Source organism: Scyliorhinus torazame, chromosome 12, assembly GCF_047496885.1.
Source record: "Scyliorhinus torazame isolate Kashiwa2021f chromosome 12, sScyTor2.1, whole genome shotgun sequence".
NCBI lineage: Eukaryota > Metazoa > Chordata > Chondrichthyes > Carcharhiniformes > Scyliorhinidae > Scyliorhinus > Scyliorhinus torazame.
Window position 1 is genome coordinate 31335803 of NC_092718.1, and position 16670 is coordinate 31352472.

Consider the following 16670-nt stretch of genomic DNA (forward strand, 5'->3'; position numbering starts at 1 on the left):
CTGCCTGCTCCGCTGTTGCCCGCTCCGCTGCTGCAGCTTCCTCCTCCTCCTCGAGCAGCGCCCACTCGTACAGCCTCAGGGCATCCCCAGGGCTGCGACGACCAGCGGGAAGGCCACCATTGCTGGTTGTATTCTAATATCCATTGTCAGCAGAGGGTGAACGGTCGACATGTTAGTGTGGTGCATACCCCCGGTGCCCAACCAGGTCCAGCGGGCTACATGGTGGCCCCGGTTGGCACTGTGGGATCAGCCCCTTCATGTCCCTTCCCCTCTCCCCATCCCCATACCCCTGGTGCCGTTGGTGACCGGCACCGTGGGGGCCTCTGGCCCTGGCTCCCGTCCCTGGTGCCAAGGGTACCGTTGGCTGGCACTGCGCTCGTCGCTGGTGGGTGGCAGCTGGGTGGGGGAGGGGTGGCCTGCAGGGGTGGAAGTGTGGGTGCATCATACGGCCGGTGTCACACTGCAGAACCAGGGGCCAAGGTGGGTAGTCAGTGGGTGCACAGCAAGGTGGCCACCGTAATGTCGGTCCGTGCTGGACACTGCCCCGGTCCCATGGCGGGGTCACCCGGCCACTCGGCCTGTTCCTCCTGTCTCCTCACCCCCCTCCCCCAGCACTGGCAGGGCCTCCCCCACCTCAGCCAGCACGCCAGTGACCGGCCCGGCAGCCCGCAGTCGCTCCTCTCTGGGTCCGGCCTCCTCTCTGCTTCCCTCAGCACCCACCACGCCAGTTTCACGATTTTTAAAAGCACAAGTGAACCGCACCGTCGGGAACTCGGCCCATCGGAGGCAGAGAATCGTGGAGGCCCCGGAGTACACTTGGTCAGGCCCGCTAATGGCATGCATGGTGTCCACTGTACATGCGTTCCGGAACCCACTGGCGCCGCTGCCGAGGTGACGGAGAATCATGGTTTGCCGTCAAATCAGCGCCTGCCGCGGTTTTGGTATCGGAACCGATTCTTCGCCCAATCACCTTTCCCGATTTCGGCATCGACCGACGGAGAATCACGCCCACCGTCTCTGCCTCCACTACCCCCATAGGCAGCGACCACCAGGTCACCATTGGCTATTAACATCTTTGTCAATTTCTTTCCACATTGCAAATGTCTCCATAACTGTCTATTCCCTACAATATCTTTACCCTGGGCAGTTTTCTAGCTCCACTACCGTTACAAAATCCTAAACATATTTTTGGTCAACCACACCTGGAAGGGCCGCCTGGGTAAGACCTGTGCTTTCCCAAGTTAACTGGAAAAAACTACTTTTGTAATATTCAGCCCTGTACTGTGGGCATCGCTAGCAAAGCCAGCATTGTTTTACCCATTCCCTAAATGACCTTCTAAAAGTGATACTGGGCTACCTTCTTGAACTAATGTGGTGCAGGTAACCTAGGCTGCTGTAAGGGAAGGGAGTTCATCAGATTCTGACTCTACGACAGTGAAGGAATGGTGATACACTTCCATAATAAATAATGTGTGGCTTGGCGAGAAATTTGCAGACGGTGGTCTTCCCACCCGTCCACTGTCCTTGTTCTTCTATATGTTGGAGATCAGGGTTTAGAGGGTGCTGCCAAAGGAGCGTTGATGAGTTGAAAAGTGTATCTTGTAGATGGTACGCACTGCTGCCACTGTGTGCCAGATGTTGAGGGAATGGATCGTCAGGATCACCCTGAAGAGCAGAAACTCTCAATTCAGCCACATAACACTGTCTCATATCTCTCTCCTACACATTCTTACCTTGGACTGTAACTAAGAGGAACTCAGTCCCAAATTAAGGCCAGATCAATAACTACCATTGCTTCTTCTAGCTGGTCCTAAATTCTTCCTGCCAACAGCAACCATCGCACCTCCCCCCACTCCCCATCCCCCCAGCCAATTGAATAAACCTGTTATCCATTTTATATGGTATAGATTTTCTGTCCGCTCCCTCTGAGTGCACTAACAACAGCAGTGAATCCTAGCCGTTGCTCTCTCATTCTCTCATAGAGTTATAGGGCGGGATTCACTGACCCACAAGTCCTATTTCCTGGGGCGGCGCATCCCCGCCGGCAGCGGGATTCTTTTCTCGCAGCCGGCCAATGGAGTTTCCTATTTTGGACCACCCCACACCGTCGGGAAACGCGTGAGCGTGGGTGCACTGCCAACGGGGCAGAGGATCCTGCCGACGGACAATCCCACAGATAGAGGGCGGGGTTCTCTGTTGGCGGGATCCTCCACTTCGCCAGCAGCGCACCCGCGCCCGTGGGTTTCCCGATGGCTTGGGGGTGTCCACAATGGGAAACCCCATTGGCTGGCTGCGGCAATGGAAATTCCTGCTGCCAGTGGGGGTGCGCTGTGCTGCGCCGGGAAGCAGGGGCTGACGGTACGGAGAATCCCCTCCAGAGTTTTGCAGCACGGAATGAGCCACTTCGACACATCGCACCCGAGCTGGCCATCACGCACCTAACTATTCTCTCACCTCATCATCCAATATTGCTCGAAAACATCAACCTGTCTCTCTTGTACAGCAACACTTCCATTTCCTTTAAGAACATCATTACCACCAGTATCCCCAAGAAACACAACATTAACTCCTCAATTCTGTCTAACCTTTCACTCCTTTCTAATGTCCTCAAACATGGCTTTTCCTTGAATCTATTCTCCCAACTTTTCTTTATAATATAATAATCTTTATTGTCACAAGTCGGCTTACATTACTGTGGGCAGCATGGTAACATAGTGGTTAGCACAATTGCTTCACCGCTCCAGGGTCCCAAGTTCGATTCCCGGCTTGTGTCACAGTCTGTGCGGAGTCTGCATGTTCTCCCCGTGCCTGCGTGGGTTTCCTCCGGGTGCTCCAGTTCCTCCCACAGTCCAAAGATGTGCAGGTTAGGTGGATTGGCCATGATAAATTGCCCCTTAGTGCGCAAACTTGCCCTTAGTGTTGGGTGGGGTTATTGTGTTATGGGGATAGGGTGGAGGTGTGGACTTGGGTAGGGTGCTCTTTCCAAGAGCCGGTGCAGACTCGATGGGCCGAATGGCCTCCTTCGGCATTGTAAATTCTATGAAATTAACACTGCAATGAAGGTACTATGCCCCTAGTCGCCACATTCCGGCGCTTGTTTGGGTACTCAGAGGGAGAATTCAGAACGTCCAATTCACCTAACAGCACAAATTTCTGGACTTGTGGGAGGAAACCGGAGCACCCACATGAAGTCCACGCAGGCACAGGGGGGAACGTGCAGACACCGCACAGGCAGTGACCCAAGTCGGGAATTGAACCTGGGACCCTGGCGCTGTGAAGCAACAGTGCTAACCACTGTGCTACCGTGCCACCCAGGATCTTTCCTCGATCCTCCAATATGCTTTCTTCGCTGTCGACAGCATTGAGACCGCATTGATCAAAAACAAATAACATCCCAAACGACCGTGATCAGCAATCCACATCTCTGCTTTTCCTCTTCAAACTTACCTTTGACTCCACTGATGACTGTAATCTCCTTCAATGTGTCTCCCCACATTTGATCTTCCTGCTTGAGTGGGTCTAGTTGTAACAGCACACAAGAAGTTCAACACCATCCAAGACACAGCGCACGGCTCAATCAACACCTCATTACCTCTAAGCTGCTCTGCAAGTTACACACCTTCGTAACTTGGATCTATGTCACTGTTCCTTCATTGTCACTGGGTCAAATTCCTGGAAGCTCCCTGCCTGATGGCGTTGTCACAGCATCCTCACAAAACTGAAATGTAATGGTTCAAGAAGACCTTTCACCATCTTTTCAAGGACAACTAGGCAATTAAATTCGGCCTTGCCAGAGACGCCCACACGCTGAGAATTAATTATGCAAAAAGAAAGTCAAACATCTTGATGGTGGAGCAGAAAAGAACAATTAAAATGATATGAGTCTTGGAGCTCTTCCTTGTCAGATGTGCTCAAGGAATTGTGATTTATTTTTACTGGAGAAATAAAGGCAGCAGAGTGATGATTCAGTTTCTCTGTTAAAACAAAGGGATTAGATTCTGTCCAGTTGGATTTGTTATTGGAGATGAATAAGGACAGAGATCCTGGGCATACAAGTGAAATATGTAAGCAGAGAGTTAGATTAGATATTGCTTTTCACAGAGAGTCATCACCCTCTGAAACAGATTAAAAAAGCATGTGGTACATACAAATTCCCAGGAATCCTTCAAAATAGAATTGGTCAAGTTCCTAAGAAAGGAAGATATTTTCAGTTCTACGAGTTAAGTTGTAGGCCAGATGGAAGTAGTACAATTTGTATTACTGTACGTTCTGGAGTCTTTCCATGATCCCCTTCGAGACTTGGAGAGGATTTTCCCAGAGTTTTAAAAAAACCAATTGGCTCCGTTTTTTCCCCTTTCTGGGCGATGTCATCATGAGGGAGATGCGTAAACATTTACACAAGGCTGCCTACTGCCTGGATGGAGCAGGCATTCCGGGACTGATGGATTTTTCCAAGACTTCTTTTTGTCTCCAGACATACGAGTTTGGAGTGAGAGTAGGCCACTCGGCCCCTCAAACCTGCTCTGCCATTCACAAAGATCATAGCTGGCCTGATTGTGCCTTCCGCCCCACATTCCTGCCTCCCCCCCAATAACCTTTCAGCCTCCCTTGTTAATTAAGAATCGACCTAGCTCTGCCTTAAAAACATTCAACGGTTCTGCTTCCACTGTCTGTTGAGGAAAAGAGTTCCAGAGACTCACGACCATCTGAGAGAAAAAAAGATTCTCCTCATCTCTGTTTTAAATGAGCGGCCCCTTACTTTTAAACAGAATCTCCGACAATAGGAAACATCCTCTCCAGATCCATCCTGTTAATACCTCTCAAAGATTTTGCTCAGGTCACCTCTTACTCTTCAAAACTCTAGTGGATACAAACCTAACCTCCCCAAATCTTTCCTCACAAGATAACCCACCCATTCCTGGGATTTGCCGAGTAAACCTTATCTGAACTGTTTCAAATGGGTTTACATGTTTCCTTTAATAAAGCGACCACTACTGTGCACAATGTTCGAGATGTGGTCTCACCAATGCCCTGTACAACTGAAGCATATCCTCCTTACTTTTAGAACATAGAACATACAGTGCAGAAGGAGGCTATTCGACCCATCGAGTCTGCACCGACACACGTAAGCCTCACTTCCACCCTATCTCCGTAACCAAATAACCCCACCTAACCTTTTTGGACACTAAGGGCAATTTTATCATGGCCAATCCATCTAACCTGCACGTCTTTGGACTGTGGGAGGAAACCGGAGCACCTGGAGGAAACCCACACAGACAGGGGGAGAACGTGCAGACTCTGCACTGAAAGTGGCCCAGCGGGGAATCGAACCTGGGACCCTGGTGCTGTGAAACCACAGTGCTAACCACTTGTGCTACCGTGCTGCCCAATTTTGTGATCAATTCCCCTCACAATAAACAATAACATTCTATTAGCTTTGCTAATCACTTGCTGTAGCTTCGTGCTGACCTTTTGCTTGACACTGCACCGTAAAACTCTGCAATCTCTCACCATTTCAATAAGGAGCATTTTTATTCTTCTTGCCAAAATGGACAATTTCACATTTGCCCACATTACGCTCCATTTGCCAATTTATTGTCCACTCATTAGCCGATCTGTGGCCCTTTGTAGCCTCATTACGTCCTCTTAATAATTTACTTTCCTATCTATCTTTATGCTCTCAGAAAATTTAGCAACTGTCCCTTCAGTTCTTTCATCCAAACCATTTATGTAAATCATAAACAGTTGTGGACCCAGCACTGATTGTTTTTGATTTGATTTGATTTGATTTGATTTGGTACAGTGAAAAGTATTGTTCTGTGTACAGTCCAGACGGATCGTTCCGTACATGAAAAAACATAGGACATACGATAAATACACAATGGAAGTACGTAGACACTGGTATCGGGTGAAGCCCTCCCCAGAGAGACGGAGGCTGAGGGGCGACCTGATAGACGTTTATAAAATTATTAGGGGTATAGATAGGGTGAACAGTTGGAGGCTTATCTGGATAGGCACGTGAACAAATGGGGTATAGAAGGATACAGGCGGTTGGTCTAGATAGGACACATGATCGGCGCAGGCTTGGAGGGCCGAAGGGCCTGTTCCTGTGTTGTATTGTTCTTTGTTCATGTGGAGTGTAGTACTACCCAGTAGAGAAGATGTGTGAACTGATCAGTTCAGTCCATAGGAGGGTCATTTAGGAGTCTGGTAACAGTGGGGAAGAAGCTGTTTTTGAACCTGTTAGTGCGTGTTCTCAGATTTCCCTGTGGCCCACCACTCGTCGTATCTTGCCAACCAAAAGAAGACCCACTAATGCCAACTCTTTGTTTCCTGTTAGCTAGCTAATCTCGTCCAATCCATGCCAATGTGTTATCCATTACACCATGAGCTTTTATTTTCCACAATAACCTTTGAGGTGGCAACTTATCAAATGCCTTCTGGAAATCTAAGTACAGCACATCCACCAGCTCCCCTTTATCCACAGCACATGTGACTCCTTCAAAGAACTCCAGATAAATTGGTTAAGCATGAATTCCCTTTCACAAAACCATGTTGACTCTGCCTGTTTGCCCTGCTGTGACGTCTTTAAAAATTGCTTCTAACATTGTCCCTCTAACACATGTTAGGTTAACTGGCCTGTAATTTCTGGCTTTCTGTTTCCCTCCCTTTTTCAATAAAGGAGTTACAATCTAATGGAACTTTTCCCAAATCTATGGAATTTGGGAAAATTATAACCAATGGATCAACTATCTTATTAGCCACTTCTTTCAAGACCTGAGGGTGAAGTCCATCCGCACCCAGGGATTTGTCAGCCCGCAGACCCAAGAATTTGCACAATACCACTTGCCTGGTGATTGTAATTTTCATGAGTTCCTCCTTCCCTTCCATTTGCTGATTTACAGCTATTTCTGGGATATTACTTGTGTCGTCTACACTGAATATGACTGACGTGCAATTCCAGCTTAATTCATCCACCATAGCCATACTTTTGATTATCAATTCCCCAGGAGCACTTTCTTTAGGACCGACTCACATTTTTTTTTAGCTCTTTTCTTATTTAAATATCTTTAGAAACTGTCTGTCTTTATATTACTACCTAGCTTTCTCTTATACTCTAGTTTTTCCATCCTTATCAACATTTTGTCAATTTTTGAAGTTCTTTATATTCTTTCAAACCTTCTGGCCTGCCACTGATCTTTGTACAAACATATGCTTTTAAGTTTAATACTGCCTGTAACTTTTGTAATTAACCACCGATGACCGGACTGCCCCTTGGAATTTTTTCCCATATTTTAGCTAGCTCTGCTTTCATGTAGTTACAAGTGCCCTTATTTAGCTTTAAAATACTAGTCTTGGGCGCGATCTTTTAGATTGTTTATTTTCATCTCCCTCCACATTTGAGTGCACCTCAACTACCCTGCTGTGAATCTAACCACAATGTTTCTAAACATCTAGCTATGATTGACAGGTCATCACCACATCAAAAGCAGTTAAGTGTTTTCTGCTGAGAAAAAAAAGAAGTGAAAGCACTTATCTCCTAGATGTTTATAAATATTGTAGTTAGATCCACAGCAGGATATTTGAGATGCATCCAAGCACAAAGGGAGATGAAAATAAACATTCCAGGGGCGCATTCCAGGGGCTGGATTCTCTGGTCACCCAGCCATGTGTTTCTTGGCAACTTGCTGTTCGCTGGTAGTGAGATTCTCTACTCCTGCAGCTTGTCAATGGGATTTCCAAAGGAAGCCACCGTCAATAGCGAGAGAATTCCGTCTCAGATACCTAGCTTTCTGAACGCCATTACCCTGTCAATTACAGCCTACTAAAAGTTATTTCTCTTTAAAAGTGAATAGAAGCCTCACAGATCAAAAAAACTGAGGGGGTTTTAAACCTTGTACTGCATTTTGGCTCTCCATGAAGAAACAGGTTCTGCTTTCTATACATCTGTCTGAGGCAGCAGGTGTAAGGGACAGGTAAGTGAAAAAGCGGTGATTTTTCACTGTTTTTGCCTGGACTGCTCTTTAGCTTCCAGTAAGGGATGATTGACGGGGTGGGGGGTCTGTAATATGGGGGATCACTGATATGAAGGGGTCATTGATATGGGAGACTCTGGAGGCATCACTGAAATTGGGGTTTCTGATATGGGGAGATCTGATATGACGGCCTGATGGGGGTTCTGACGGGGGGCAGGGTGTCTGATGGGGGGTCTCTGAAGGGGAAATGTTTGATGGGATCGGGTTGGGGGTTGTGAGTGGGGTCAGGTCACCTTAATGCGTATGTGATATAGGGGGCAGTGAGCCAGCAATTCCTGTGGTGGGTGAGGAGGGGAATGCCCTTACTTCTCAGCGGGGGGGGGGGGGTGGGGGGGGGGGCAGGATTTGCACTGTGGCAGGTGGGGGGCCAGTTGCTGGACCTCGGTTATCGGGCCACCTGCTCAAAATGGCAGCAGATAGCGGGATTCCAAATGGAATTATGGGAGCTCCCCGCCATGCATAAATTGGCGTGGCCAACTGGAGTGAATCATTCCTGGGCACTGCTCCCAGCACCAGCATAGACTCAGGAGTGATTCTACTCCAGCGGGAGAACCTAGCCTCCCAAACGGAGAATCCAGCCCGATGTCTGCTAATCTTGTTGCTGAGAAAGACACATCTCATCCGGCCTTTTGAATGCTGGCTACTGCTGTCGCTAGGCAGACTTCTAGCTGCTGAGAAGATTGCATCCTATTTTGTCTTGTTAGGTTGGTGCTGCCACTGCTGCACTCCATCCTGCACTCCATCCTGCACTCCATCCTGCACTCCATCCTGCACTCCATCCTGCACTCCATCCTGCACTCCATCCTGCACTCCATCCTGCACTCCAGCCTGCACTCCATCCATCCTGCACTTTCCAGCCCCCAGAGAGGATCTCCCCCTTCCTTTTCTTCATTTTTTCCTGTTCTGCTACATTCCTTGTTTGTTCCATATCACCAGTGGTCACAATGTACTCATCCTCTTTATTCCAACCCTGAAACAGCCTTTCTACCCCGTCACAGATGAAGGTGACTCCCAGGCTAGCAGCTCTCTGCTGAGGTTCTTCCTTTTTTGTACTCCAACCATGGCCATTTATTGCTCTCTCCTACCTGCGCCCTTTCCTCCATTGTTTGTCCCCTTGTTCCTCATGGTGGTTACATTTTAGCGTACCCCACAGTTTAAGCCACCACCTACGCAGAGCACATTGTGTTTGTTCTATATTTGTACGGGCTCTTTTTAAATGGCTGCGACTCTGCTTATCTCTGATTTAATGAACTCCTCATCCATCAGCATTTTGTTACCTTACCAGATGGCAGTGTGTCTCTGGACTGCTGTGACCTTGCTCCACCAGTCAATCATGCAACTTCAAGGTGAGCTGTTCTAGCAGACAGTTCCGGTTCAGTGTCGAGTCTCAGGCCTGTGCTGCAGTGCACTGCACACTTCCCAGGCTTCCCCTGTTGATGATCTGAGTACTGGGCAGAAAATCGCTCTGTGGATGAATTGCATGAACTGCTGGGTTTTACTGTGACCCCCCACCCCAACCCCGTCTTTCTGCTAAGACCTGACTCACTCCGGTGTGCTCACTTTGCGCTGCCCCACTAAGATTTCTCAACAGCTCTCATCCCTCCCTGCCAACTCTCATCTCGCTCTGAACCCTGCTCAGGCACTGCTGAACATCATCTCCTTTGTTGCTACCTCCTTGTTCCCCATGGCCATTCACGTGCTTCTGCTCCCCCTGTCCGTCAGAGTTCCTCAATTGTCCCTCGCTGGATTGGGTTGGCCCAGCTCCTTAGGTTCCTGCTACAGCTCCCAATTCTGGGTTTTCTCCTGAGCTCCAAGAAGAACTGTTCCTTTGCCTGCACTGAAATAAGATGGGGAAGATTTGAATCCCCACGTGGAAAGCAGAAGCTGTGGTTGAGCAATGACAAGTTGGAGCAAACTGTCTGTCGATTGAGCTACATTGGAATACATTAAAAATCTAAATCCACAACTAAAATGCAAAGGCGTCAGAACAATGGAGGCAGCGGTGAGTCTCCCCCTGGAAGATGAAACTGAACGTATCAGCATAGAAATCCAGGGTGATAAATTCAGAAATATAAACTTCACATAACCAAATTCACAAGAGTCCGGGAACCTGCACAGCTGCAATTACAAAGTTGTTTCATGAATTATTAAGACCAACCAGTTGAAAATGGTTCATTTAAACACATTTGCAGTAACATTCAAAAGTGACTCGAGACAGAAATGTTACCGAAACACTTTGGCCTGGATTTGCACTTAATTGGGATGCCCTTTAAAAATGGCCGGAAGGTCCGAATTCTGGGCTGTCTGGCCCCATTCCCATCCGCCTACTTCTCGGCAGTGCTTTTAAAGGGTTCGGACTGGTTCCTGTCAAAAATCTACATCTCGCACCCCCGACAAGGATGAGGCATTCGCAACAATCTTCAGCCAGAAGTGCCGAGTGGATGATCCATCTCGGTCTCCTCCAGAGGTCTCCAGCATATCTGGGGCGAGATTCTCCCACCCCCCGCCAGGTCGGAGAATCGCCGGGGGCTGGCGTGAATCCCACCCCCGCCGGTTGCCGAATTCTCCACCACCGGATATTCGGCGGTTGGCGGGCTCCCCCCCCGCGATTCTCCGGCCCGGATGGGCCAAAGTCCCGCCGCGAAAATGCCTGTCCCGCCGGTGTAGATTAAAACACCTACCTTACCGGCGGGACAAGGCGGCGCGGGCGGGCTCCGGGGTCCTGGGGGGGGCGCGGGGCGATCTGGCCCCGGGGGGTGCCCCCACGGTGGCCTGGCCCGCGATCGGGGCCCACCGATCTGCGGGTGGGCCTGTGCCGTGGGGGCACTCTTTCCCTTCCGCCTTCGCCACGGTCTCCACCATGGCGGAGGTGGAAGAGACTCCCTCCACTGCGCATGCGCGGGAATGCCGTCAGCGGCCGCTGACGCTCCCGCACATGCGCCGCCCCGACATGTCATTTCCGCGCCAGCTGGCGGGGCACCAAAGGCCTTTTCCGCCAGCTGGCGGGGTGGAAATTCGTCCGGCGCGGGCCTAGCCCCTTAAGGTTGGGGCTCGGCCCCCAAAGATGCGGAGCATTCCGCACCTTTGGGGCGGCGCGATGCCCGACTGATTAGCACCATTTTGGGTGCCAGTTGGCGGACATCGCGCCGTTTCCGGAGAATTTCGCCCCAGATGTCAATCTTCAGCCAATATGATTCATTCCACGTGATATCAAGAAACGGTTGAAGGCACCTTTTCTGCAAAGGATTTGTGTTTCATAACTTGTCAGCTGTTCCAGTGCAGCTACAACACTGGCATCTACCCGGCAATGTGGAAAATTGCCCAGGTGTGTCCTGTACACAAGAAACAGGACAAATCCAACCCAGCCAATTACCGCCCTATCAGTCTACTCTCCGTCATCAGCAAAGTGATGGAAGGCATCATCAGCAGTGCTATCAAGCGGCACTTACTCAGCAAAACCTGCTCACAGACACTCAGTTTGGGTTCCGCCAGGGTCATCCAGCTCCTGACCTCATTACAGCTTTGGTTCAAACAGAGTCAAAAGAGCTGAATGCCAGAGGTGAGGGTGACTGCCCTTGACATCAAGGCAGACTTTGACCAAGTATGGCATCAAGGTGCCCTCGCAAAACTGGAGTTAATGGGCTGGTTTAGCACGCTGGGCTAAATAGCTGGCTTTTAAAGCAGACCAAGGCAGGCCAGCAGCACGGTTCAATTCCCGCACCAGCCTCCCCGAACAGGTGCCGGAATGTGGCGATTAGGGGCTTTTCACAGTAACTTCATTTGAAGCCAATAAGTGATTTCATTTTCATTCATTCAGGGGAAACCTCTCCGCTGGTTGGAATCATACCTGGAACAATGGAAGATGGTTGTGGTGGTCAATCATCTCAGCTCCAGGTCATCACTGCAGGGGTTCCTCAGGGCAGGTGTCCTAGGCCCAACCATCTTCAGCTGCTTCATCAATGACCTGCAATCCATAATAAGGTCAGAAGTGGGGATGTTTGCGGATGACTGCACACCCGCAACTCCTCAGATAATGAAGCAGACCATGTCCAAATATAGCAAGACCTGGACAATATGCAGGCTTGGGCTGACAAATGGCAAGTTACATTCGCGCCACACAAGTGCCAGGCAATGACCATCTCCTACAAGAGAGGATCTAATCATCGTCCCTTGACATTCAATGGCATTACCATCGCTGAATCCCCCATAATCAACATCCTGGGGGGTTACCATTGATCAGAAACTGTGCCTACCAGGGCAGGTTAAAGGCTATGAATCCTATGGCAAGTAACTGACCTCCTGACCCCCCCCAAAGCCTGTCTATCATCTACAAAGCACAAGTCAGGAGTGTAGATTTCTCCTGAGGCAGGCGAGCGAACCAACTCGGGGATTCTCCTGCCTCCTGCTACCTGCCTGGAGGATGGAAATCCCGGCCTGTGTGACACAAATCTTGTAAGTGGCCAATCCTAACCATAACATGACTGTCTCCTTGGCATCCAAGTCTACAAGCTGCAGGGGACTCCTGACATTTAAATAAAGAGTAATTAAAAGTGATACGCTTTCGTGCCATGGACAAGGCGCATGCAGGCTCTTGTTTGAGATTTCAGACATGACAGGATGGCTGATCATGATGGCAAATGCAGCAGCGAGGGGGAACTACGCACGGTCTCACGGGGAATGGGCGACAACGTGGCAAGTGCACCATCCGACGTTATCTTGTGCTTCTTGCGTCTGGCAATTGCAGAATGATATTGTCAGTGCGTTGGCAGGCATTACCCAGTTCGCTGACTGTGAAATGATGGGCAGGAAGCTGAGATAAGAAGGAAGAACAGTGAATCAAAGACAGGGAGGAAACGGAGGAATAAAATGAAAACAAATTTTGTTTCAGATGATTCAGTGAGATGAACAGGCAGCTTGTTCTTAATAAATAGAGATGTGAAATGATTCCTGCCCTCAGCATCCCCTGGACTGGATTTCATCTACTCTTGAGAAACAAGTCATTGGATTCTGACTGGCTGAAGGACTGAAAGATTGGAAACAGTGATGTTTGATGCATCCCTCCCCTAGCCAGGCATCATCTCGTTCAGCTTCCTCTGACAGCAAAAGGCAAAGGTATCATGAAATTCTACAGGCAGCAGTGTGGAAATAACTCAGAGCTGCCATGTACCAGAAGGCAGAATGTGTCAAAAATAGAAGTTAGGGAAGAGAGATGGCTCTGATTTATATTAAAAAAAAGAAAACCAGTTGTCTAAATTGAAGAGGTACATGTTTACAAAACTGCATAGTTTCAGTGCAAAATTAGAACACATCTCAGCACTGAATTCATATTGTCACCTCTGAAGTGCAGTCTCAAGAGTGGGCCTTGGAGTCACTGATGGATTTACATGATTATCTTTTGCTTTGACTCCTTCTCCAAGGACAGTGAAGCTTAAGCAGCTCAATTCTCCCAGCAACAGACGCGCAAGGTTACAGTGAAGGTGGCTTCCTGATGCCTGTGGAGACAGCAGAATACAAATACAAGAGCTAGTGTGAAAATAATCCCAAAGAACAAGGTGATGGGTGACTCTGGAATGCCCAATTGTGCATCGGCTAAGGTGGAGCATCCTGAACTGAGGCTTAAATTATGGAAGTTAAAACAGGTTTTGTGCTGTATTATTCTTTGTTCTTTAGGGTTTTGGCAAAGGTTGGTATCATAGCATCATGGAATTTACAGTGCAGAAGGAGGCCATTCGGCCCATCATGTCTGCACTGGCCCTTGGAAAGAGCACCCTACTCAGGCCCACACCTCCACCCTATCCCGGTAACCCAGTAATCCCACCCAACCTGTTTTGGACACTAAGGGCAATTTAGCATGGCCAATCCACCTAACCTGCACACCTTTGGACTGTGGGAGGAAACCGGAGCACCCGGAGGGAACCCACGCAGACACGGGGAGAATGTGCAGACTCCGCACAGACAGTGACCCAAGCCGGGAATCGAACCTGGGACCTTGGAGCTGTGAAGCAACTGTGTTAACCACTGTGCTACCGTGCTGCCTGGATCATGACCAGTACAGGCTTGGAGGGCCGAAAGGCATGTTCCTGTGCTGTATTGTTCTTTGTGACAGATGGAAGATTAACAGGCTGAGGTAAATGGGGCTGTGGTTCGTGGTTAGCTTCTTGCTTTCATATCGCACTAGCTGTGTCGGTCTTGGGATGACAATTGTCACGGATCTACGTTATTCGCCTGCCGCTAAGATGTCACTAAGTGTAATTGCTCTCTGCTTTAAAGCCATAAAAGTTTACTTGCTGTTAATTTAGATTTATTGCTATTTACTGCTATTGAGGGAATTCTGAGGATTACCAGAATCTTGTAAATGGCAGGTTCAGGACAGAAGCTAGGATAAGACAACCATCTTTCTTTCACAAAGTACTTTTGACATTTTGAAATGGAACTGAAATATGGGGCGGAATCTTCCGCTCTGAAATCGAAGTTCGGCGGTGGGCGTGGAAGTGATTCCCGCTCGGATCGCTGGACACGCACAATCTAGCGCTGTTCAGCTCATTACTTATTCATCCGTGTGGAGCAGGATGAGTCTCGTGGTGGTTGCGGGGAGGAAGATACCCTCCTCGCCGTCAACTCATCGGCTTAATGGTCTGGGCATCCTACTTATAGAGCACCCTGACAGATTCTGCTCCCCCACACCCTTAGCCTGCCTCCACGGTCCAGCCTCTTTCTCTACCCTTCCACTCTACCCCTGCTTCCCCTCCTCCACTTCCAATCATCGTGCAGCCTGTGCTCTCGGTTCCTGATATGAGTTAAGTTCTGAGAGACCCCAAGAAGGTGAAAGCATCTCAAAGTCGTGGAAGAAGTGAAACTTGCCAGGTGCACGCCACTTACATTGAGTTGTAAAAGTGCATGTTCTGAGTTCATGCTGGCAGGGAACTTTAATTTGCTCGGGGAACGTAATTCTGGCAAGGTAGCCTTTTAATTACCATGCAGGACACGCTGATAATGCAGAAGAGTTTCCTGACATTCTTCATTGGGAAATTTGAGTCACTGTTATGGGCCAGGGTTTAGAGAACCCCAAAGTGTATCATGGAGTTCACCTGACCCACAACTTTTAATAGATTGTGATTATGGGGAGTGCACGGCCCACTCTACAGGTGTGGTACAAACAGAGCTTTACAGTACTTTTAACTTAAAACAATGTTTATTCCATGAACTCAAGTTAACCTTTTTAAAACAGACAGTGAACACCTTAGCAACCATCAATTCAAATACAACCCCCAAAGAATACAACACTAAGTAATCCTTAATAACTTCCCAAACAACATCCAGAAGACAAAAGAAACACCTTTTAACAGAAGCGCATTAGGTTTACATTCACTACTGAGAACATTTATAATTCTGAATTCACCAAATGATCAAGAGATAGTCTTTTCAGAGAGATCAACAGTACACCTGCTCTGCCTGGCTTCAGCTCCAACACTGAAAACGAAACTGAAACACACCCTGCAGCAAACAGCCTAAAACAAAAGTAAAAAGCTGACAGACAGCCCAGCTCCACCCACTCTCTGACATCACTGCAGTAATAAACACCCATTTCTTAAAGGTACTCTCACTAGATATTTATATACACACCCATTTATAAACACCCATTTCTTAAAGGTACTCTCACATGACAGTCACCAAGAACTGGAGTCAATGGAAATCAGGAGGAAACCTCTCTGCTGGTTGGAGTTATACTTAGCACAAAGGAATATGGTTGTGGTGCTTGTCAGCTCCAGGACATCACTGCAGGAGTTACTCACGGTAGTGTCCTAGGCCCAACCATCTTCAGCTGCTTCATCAATGACCTTCCTTCCATCATAAGGTCAGAAGTGGGGATGTTTGCTGATGACTGCAGAATGATCAGCAACATTTGTGACTCCTCAGATACTGAAGCAGTTTGTGCACATATGCAGCAAGACCTGGACAATATCTAGATTTGGGTTGATAAGTCGCAAGTAACATGCCACACAAGTGCCAGGCAGCGGCCATCTCCAACAAGAGAGGATCTCACCATTGTCCCTTGACATTCAATGGCATTAGCATCATTCAATCGCCCACTCTCAAACTCCTGAGTGTCACTACTGACCAGAAACTAAACTGGGCTAGCCATGTAAATTCTGTGCCTACAAGAGTAGGTGAACGTCTAGGAATCCTGCGGCGAGTAACTCACCTCCTGACTCCCCAAGGCCTTTCCGCCATCTACAAGGCACAAGTCAGGAGTCAGGAATACTCTCCACTTTCCTGGATGAGTGCAGCTCCAGCAACACTCAAGAAGCTCAACACCATCCATACAAGGCAGCTCGCTTGATTGCTCCAACTTTCACAAATATTCAAACCCTCCACCACCAACAAACAATGGCAGTCATGTGCACCATCTACAAAATGCACTGCATTAACTCACCAAGGTTCCTTTGGCAGCACCTTCCAAACCCAGTTCAAATCTACTCTCACATGTCAATACAAAATCATGAACGCACTATTTCACAAACAAAGCAATAACTAATTATTGTGTGTTAAAATTCTGAGACTGGCTATAGTTTGCCATTATATTTAGCTTGGAAACCTGCCTATTTACCTGCATCTCTGGCTTTTTCAGAGTCA